Consider the following 9,032-nt stretch of genomic DNA (forward strand, 5'->3'; position numbering starts at 1 on the left):
GTTATTGTGTTGGAGGAGAATATTGAAAGTACCATGGACTTCCAAAAGAACAAATAAATCTGTGTTGGAAGAAGTACAGCTAAAGTGACCTTTGAAGCCAAGATGACCAATCTTCATCTTTCATGCTTCAGACATATTGTCAGGAGGGATCCATCACTGGAGAAGGATATCATGTTTGGTAAAGTGAAGGGTCAGAAAAAAAGAGGAAGACCCCCAGATTGATGGATTGGCACAATGGCAGCATCAATGGGCATAAATGTAGCAGTGATTATGAGGTTGGCCCAGGATCGGGTTGTGTTTTGTTCTGTTGTGCATAGGGTTGCTATGAGTTGGTATTGACTTGATGGCACCTAACAACAACAACTTCTGAAAACTAGCCAATGAAAATCCTATGAATGACAAAGATATGCTCCATAATGGAACAGGATGGGGTAGCATTTTGTTGTGTTATACCTGGTGTCTCCATGAGATAGGTCTTACTCAATGTCAGCTAGCAACAACAAGATACTAGAATCTCACTGTGCTAAATGTCTTTAGCTATGCTGCCTCATTTAACTCTCACTATAGCTCTGTAAAGTAGTAACTACTAGTGCTAGTTTATATACGAGAACCTTGGGTATGTTAAGATGGTCAGTGGGTGGTAGATCTAGGACTTTTATTCTAATAGAGCCAACTTCAAAGACTATATTATTTTTCTCTCACATTGCAGCATTGGTAGTGGTAACCAGGCACCATCTAGTTCTTCTGATGCCAGGGGCATGGACTGACGTACCTATGGTCCAGACTGACATACCTATGGTCCATTAGTCTATTTGTTTCCAAGTAAGTGTCTAGAGCTTTGTTCCTACTTTTTCTCCAGTTTCTCTCATTTTAATTCCTTCATGTTATTGTGCTCCAATAGTACAAGGGAAGGAAGGAAAACCACATCTTGTTTTGAAAAAAAAAAAAAAATGTGACGTTGAAATCAAGAGTAAGTTGCTTCATAGATATGTCTGGTTTCTAAAAAGCAAAATGTGGAGTTCTTGAACTTTATAAAAAAAAACAACAAAACATTTCAAAATCTGAAGATTTGCTTTTTGAGTATTAAAATACTGACAAAACTAACATTGCTTTGTTGTTATTAGCAGCATTGACCCCAATTCATATCAACCCTCTAAAACAAAGAAGAACTGCTCTGTGTGGTTCCCTAGCCTATAACCTTTATGGAAGTACATCACTAGGTCATAAAACTGGGTACTAGACACAGGTTTAAGCATCAGAATATGGAAAAGAAATGAGCAACATGGCATAAACTGCTCTGAGCTCAGATTTTTGCAAAGAACCACCATAGAGATAACTAAAGCAGATTTCTCATTCAGAGGTAAATTATATATTTTTCACCTTGGTGGGGAGAGGTGGGGAATCTTCCCAACCTGGGGGGAAGAATTTAGAAAATTTTCAATGCAATTTTGAGTACATGATTCAAAGATGGAAGGAAGATAGGTTTGGCAGGCTTGGTGGCAGGCAATGAACATGAAGTAAGATTAGTTTAGTAAACTGAGGAAAGCAGTTAAGAGAGCTATTGCTAAACAGAAGAAACTGAAGTCTCCCATGAAATATTTCTAGCATTATCTTTTTTTTTCAATGTATGCTTTCCAAAACGGAACACTGTTTGAGGAATGTGGATTAATTTTATTTCAAAGATAACGTTCAAATAACACAAAGCCTGTAGCTGTTGTCCAGTGCTGCTGAGCCGGTCCCAACTCATAGTGACCCTGAACAGGGTTTCTGAAGAGCAGCTGGCACCTCAAAAAACACATTTCAGAGTCACTGCTAGCTAAAATGACTTATGTGAAAGCTCTCCTTGGGATCATATTGTATTTGTAGTAATTGCTTAACATTCAAGATGATGATTATTCACTTATGAGATTACACAGGTTGCATTATTTTCTTTCATTTGTTATTTTTCTTTTTTCCTATAGCTAGTTAATTTATTCAGACTGAAGCTGAAGAAAATGAAAACAAGTCCATGAGAGCCAAAATATGACCTTGAATATATCCCACCTGAATTTAGAGATCATCTGAAGAACAGATTCGATACATTAGACACTAAAGACCGAAGAAAGCAAAAAATAACTAAGAAGACAAGAAAGAAGGAAAAGATGAAAATGAATATCAGAAGAGACACTGAAACTTGCTCTCCAGCATAAAGATGCTAAAGCAAATGGAAGAAATGAGGAGGTCCAAGAGCTGAGCAGAAAATTTCAAAGATCAGCTCGAGAAGACAAAGTCAAATATTACAACAAAATGTGCAAAGATCTGGAGTTAGAAAACCAAAAGGGAAGAAAACGCTCAGCCTTTCTCAAAGTGAGGTAACTGAAGAAAAAATTCAAGCCTTGACTTTCGTTTCACCACTTAGGGACTTCAAATGCATTTACTATATTTAACCATAAATTTTTAATTTTGCTGGGAAAGGCTTCATTATCTGAGGCCTTGCTGATCTGGTAAATATGCAACAAATGATTTTAATAGCTAAAATTTCCATAACTGTTTTATTGAGAAAGCCCACTGCCAATGAGTTGATTCCTACTCAGTGGCACTGTGTAGGGTTTTTAAGGATTTAAATCTACAGCAGCAAAAAGCCTCATCTTTCTCCTGCAAAGTGGGTAGTGAGTTTGAATTGTATACTTTGCAGTTAGAAGTCCAGTGCTTACCTTACATCACCACCAGGACTCTTTTATTGTGAGAAAGTGATTCAAATTTTCAGTGAGGAGGAAACAGAGTACAAAGTGACTTGTTAAAGTCAGTTTGTAAGATGAAATCTCAAATCCAAGATTACTTAATAAAGATTCTTTATAGAGGTCTTAGCATATAGTTTATTTCTTAAGCTATTAATGTTGATCTTTTACCCAATTAAAAGCTAGAAAGTGTAATATGTAGTGTGGAAGTTGAACTAGATAACTTTTAAGGACATTTATCATGCTCTGCCCTCCTCTCCCCAAAGAAAACATTGCCGTCGAATGATTCTGACATGTAGGGACCATATAGGACCTTACTAACAGTAGAACTGCTCCTTAAGGTTTCTGAGAGTGCAAAATTTTACCAGAGCAGAGAGCCTCATCTTTTTCTCCTGGAGCCGCTGGTGAGTTTGAACTGCCAACTTTGAAGTTAGCAGCCTAATGCTTAACACACTGTGCCACCAGGAAACTTAGAGCGCTAACAATCTTAGATATGAGCCTCAGTAGCCAAGTAATTGTTGTCTCTTATTCACAAAATTAAATGCAATAAATTTATTTAGCATCCTAAGGAGTTATGGTAGTGTATTGATTACTAGTTAGGCTGCAAACCTCAAGGTCAGAAGTTCGAAACTACCAGCTGTTTCATGGGAGAAAGATGAAGCTTTCTGCTCCTGGAAAGATTTACATCCTCGGAAACCTTGTACAGGGTGACTATGAGTAGGAACCGACTCCATGGCATACCATCATCACTATCATTAACAAATAGGAGAAAGAATTTTCAACATAAATATTCATCAGTGGCTTTAATGTTCCCAAAGTCAAAGATCATAGACTTTGAAAGTGGCTCAGAAACAAAGAGGTTTAGAATGTATTTTCTACCAGTAATTATTGCCATACTGCAAACTTGGACAAACAAGGCATATATTATTATCTTCACGTCATCTTTATTAAGCTGATGTTTCATATTGTGCAGTTTATGTATTACACAGCCTTGTGGGCTAATGCTGCTATATTCAATGTACATCATAGATGGATAATATAAGGTACTTTTAGATTCATAGTTCTGGAAGTTTCAGTCTTGTTCTACTATTGTGGAACCTTGGACAAGATGTGTAACCTCTTTGCCTCAGTGACCCCATCTGAAAGTTATAGAATCAGCCTTGTGTTGTGAGGATTGTTGTGTGAATTACATGACTTAATACCCATACATGAAAAGTATCAAGAAAAGTTATTAGCACTTAAAAAATGAATACACTGTTAAATATTCTCGGCTATAAGTGCCCCAATTCTCACAGTATTTACAAGGAAAGTGAAGTCCATAATAATCTAGTGATTTACTTTATATTTCAGTGAGCAGAAGCTTTATCTGTTATAGGTTTGAATCCATGTAATAAATCCCAATGGGTTCTACAGTGTGTAATGCCACCTGGTACTTACTTAGTGTTCATTATTGACTTTGAAAATAACATGTTTTTTCTTTCTTTCTTTTTTTAATCTAAAGAGGAGGTCAGTTTTATTCATATGATCCAATATAAGGTCATTTCAGGGATAGATTTATAAGTCATAGGAATACGTAATCCTCTATATGATGTCCCTTTAGAAAAACTGGAAATGCCCCACGACATAATAATTTCTCTTGATATAGTGACTATGCCTATAATTCTCTTTAAGAATTTGTTATTGATGAAATATACATTTTAAAAACTTATGGAGAATACTATATGCTGTTATTCATCATTTATATTATATTGCAAATAAGAAATGAAAAGGCAGGTTTTGAACAGAAAGAAGTAAAGAATATGAGGATCCCGTACCACAGAAATAGAGAATAGAATTGAAGTGTTACTGAAACTTTAAGAACAGACTTCTCCCATGCTTACCTGAGTGTACAAAATCTAGTAGGAGACAAAATAAATATACAGAAAATAAAAACCAACTGCAAAATTGGAGCTGATGAAGGTCAATGGGATAACAAGGTGAACCAGCAATTCTCACCCACTCATACAATCAAAGTGTTTCTAATAGATGGGAGATTGTGTATGGAGTTTGGGAACTGGGATCAGGGATTATGGCCATACAAATATAAAGTTCCTTTGAAAGCATTTATTTATTTTACTTGAAAAATCATGCCACCTTTGTTTGTGGATGAAACTGCCCCAAATAGGGAAGGTTTCCTCATATCAAAGATCAGACATGTCTCTTCAGTACATTGGGTTGATGGGGACAGGCAACTTAGAGTTAGGTTATCAGAACTGGGAGCAATAAAGGCATGAAGTGGCTGAATATCATGAGGCTGACTATCATGAGGGTTCTTAGTGTCAGAAGGAGGGGAATAAGACAGAAACCCTAATGAATGGTTTTTCTCTTATCCAGATGGGCCTAGTGATGAAGGGAATATGATTTTATGATTCAATTGCTAGTAATTTTTATCAGGTCTAATTTGTGATTGTCAGAACTGTAAACATAGAAGAGATGCAACTAAAAGGGGGGAACAGTTAACCTATCATTTTAGGAACAAAGGACCATCAAGAGGGAAGAACATGAGAAGAGTGAGCAACCCTAACAAGAAAAGCAGTGACAACGGAAATGGTGGCAGAGGCAATGGCATGGAGAGACGGAGCAGCAGAAGACTAAAGACCCATGGCAGTGTGCCAGTGGGCAGGGTGCTGGCTTGCAAAATGTGCCCTTTGTACATTTAAATGATTATATATTTCCAGTGTGGTATGTGTAAATAAATTAAAAAAAACTAATAGAGATAAATAACATTGGCCAAGGGTGCATGGAGAGGAATGTAATCTTTACAATGATTTGCTGAATATAAAGCTGATGATCTGCCCTGTAAGCCTTCACTCACTCAATACTTAACAAAGCTTTTAAAAAAAGACATCATGTTAAATTTTTACTTAACAATTTTCATTGTATATTTTAATGCACCATAAAAGTAGTATTTTAACTTACATTTATTCAAAGTGGGCAAAGGGAAATGAGGGAATCTTTCAATGAAATGGATTGCTGTAATAGCAACAACAATGATTTGAAACATATCAACAATCATGAATATGGCACAGGACTGGGAAATATTTTTATTTTGCTAGGTATAAGATTGCCATGATTTGGGGCTGACTTGACAGCAACTAACAACAACAGCAACACTTTTAAACTAATGGTCCAGGGAGATGTCTGTGTGAATCTTGTGACTTCTTGTATAATGTCTTAGAACACTCGGATAAGTGTACCCCAATTTGACCACTACTTGTCTGTCAGTTTGCCATATTGTGGTGGCTTGCATGTTGCTTTGATTCCGGAAGCAATGCCACTGGTATTTTAAATACCAGCAGGGTCACCCATTGTGAACAGGTTTCCACTGAACTTCCAGACTTAGATATCTAGGAAGAAGGAGAGACAACTACTTTAGAGTATTTAATAACTGAAAAAATTATGAATAGCAGGGAAACACGGTCAGAATCAGATTATTGAATATTGAAACATGATGAAATATCGTCAGATATAGTGCCAGAAGACGAGCCCCTTAGATTGGAAGGCATTCAGAATACAACAGGGGAAGAGCTGCGTCCAAAAAGTAGAGTTGACTGAGATTATGCAAATGGAGGAAAGCTTTTGGGACCTTCATTTTCTGATGGGGAACAACTCAAACTGATGAGAAACAGTTGTAAATATCATTAAAAATAGTAACATGGAATGTAAGAATTATGAATCTAGGAAAATTGGAAGTTGTCAAAAATGAAATTGAACACATAAACATTGATAATCTAGGCATTAGTGAACTGAAATAGCCTGGTATTGATCATTTAAAACCTGAAAACCATATGATTTACTATGCTGGGAATGACAAATAGAAAAGGGATGGCTTCACATTCATCACCCAAAAGAGTATATCAAGATCTATTCCAAAGAACAATGCTGTCCTATAATAAAATAATATCCACACATCTATAAGGAGACCAATTAACACAACCAATATTTAAATTTACACACAAACCACTAAAGCCAGTGATGATAAAATTGAAGAATTCTACCAACTTCTTCAATCTGAAATTGATCAAACATATCAAGATATACTGACAATTAACAGCGATTGGAATGCAAAGTTGGAAACAAAGAGGAAAAATCAATATTTGGAAACTATGAACTTGGTGATAGAAACAATGAAGGAGATTGCATGATAGAATTTCATAAGACTAATGAGTTTTCCATTGCAAACATCTTCTTTAAACAACATAAAATATGACTATCCACATGGACCTCATCAGCTGGAATACACAGAAATCAAATTTACTTACATCTATGGAAAGAAATGGTGGAAAAGCTCCATATCATCAGCCAAAACAAGGCCAGGAGCAGACTGTGGAAGAGACTATCAATTGCTCATATGCAAATTCAGGCTGAAGCTGATGAAATTTAAAACATGACCCTGAACATATCCCACCTGAATTTAGAGATCATCTGAAGAATAGATTTTATGAGTTAAACTCCAGTGACCGAACACTGGAAGAGTTGTGAGATGATGTCAACAATATCATACAGGAAGAATGCAAAAGGTAATTAAGAAGACAAGAAGGAAGAAAAACACCAAAATTAGTGTCAGAAGAGACTTTAAACTTGCTCTCCAGCAGAAAAGATGCTAAATCAAATCGACAAAATGAGGAGATGAAGGAGCTGAATAGAAAATTTCATAGGGCAGCTCAAGAAGACAAACTCAAATGCTATAATGAAATATGCAAAGATCTGGAGTTAGAACACCCAAAGGGAAGATCACACTCAGCATTTCTCAAGCTTAGGGAACTGAAGAAAATATTCAAGTCTCGTCCTGCGCTATTGGAATCTATGTACAAAGTACTGAATGATGCATAAAACATCAAAAGAAGATGAAGGAATACAAAGAGTCACTGTACCAAAAAGAACTGGCTGATGTTCAGTAATTTAAAGAGGTAGCATATGATCAATGGCCCATGATACTAAACAAAGAAGTCCAAGTTGTGCTGAAGGTATTGGCAAAGAAAAAGATCTTGGGGATTGATTGAATACAAATTGAAATCTTTCAACAGACTGATGTGGCACAGGAGCCACTCACATTGATGCCAAGAAATCTGAAAGACAGCTACCTGGCTAACTGATTACAAAAGAGTCATATTTACACACATTCCAAAAAGAGGTCACCAATGGAATGTGGAAATTTTTGGAAAATATCATTGATACAGCATGCAAGTAAAAGTTTGCTAAAGATTATTCAAAATGACTGCAATAGTACATTGACAGGGAGCTGCCATAGGTTCAAGGTGGATTCAGATGAGGATGAGGAACAAGGAATATAACTGCTGATGCCAGATGGGTCTTGGGTGAAAGCAGAGAATATCAGAAAGATGTTTACCTGTGCTTTATTGACTATGCAAAGGCTTTAAATTATGTGGATCATGACAAATTACTTACAACACTGAGGAGAATGAGTATTCTGGAACACTTAATTGTACTCATAGGGAACCTGTATATAGACCAAGAGGTAGTTTTCAAACAAAACAATGGGACACTGAATGGTTTAAAATTATGAAATGTGTATGCCAGTGTTGTTTTCTTTTACCATATTTATTCAATCTGTATGCTGAGCAATTAATTTGAGAAGATAGATTATATGCAGAAAAATATAGCATCAGGATTTCAGGAAGACTCATTAACAACCTGTGATATGCATATGATGCAACCTTGCTAGCTGAAAGTGAAGACAACTTAAAACAGTTACTGATGAAGATCAAAGACCACAGCCTTCAGTATGGGTTGCACCTCAATGTAAATAAAACAAAAATCCTCACCACCGCACCTATAAATATCATTAAGATAAATGGAGAAAAGATTAAAGTTTTCAAAGACTTCATTTTGCCCAAATCAACCATCAACACTCATGGAAGCAGAAATAAAAAAATCAAAAGATGCATTGCATTAGGCAAAATATTCTGAATAATCTCATATGCATATGAAAATTGGACAATAAAAACACTGTAGAAGAATTGATGTATTGTTTTTTAATGTTTTATTGTGAATTATGTGATAGTTTACATGGGAGCATTAGTTTTACATTCATCCTATCATATATCATTTCATTGTCATGGTTACAATCCCCTCCATGCATCATCAACCAACCAAAGGGTATATGCTACAAGCCTGCCCCCCGGTCATCAGCACACAGCCCCTCTCCCTCTGTGTCTAAAGTCCCCAGCTGGTCCATCTTTCCACATCATCGACTCTGCCTCATCTCAGGCATCACTGCTTCTCTGGGTAGGGTCCCACTCTCCGCTCTTCTCC

The sequence above is a fragment of the Chrysochloris asiatica genome, unplaced genomic scaffold (genome assembly GCF_000296735.1).
Source record: "Chrysochloris asiatica unplaced genomic scaffold, ChrAsi1.0 scaffold00169, whole genome shotgun sequence".
In the NCBI taxonomy this organism is placed as follows: Eukaryota; Metazoa; Chordata; class Mammalia; order Afrosoricida; family Chrysochloridae; genus Chrysochloris; species Chrysochloris asiatica.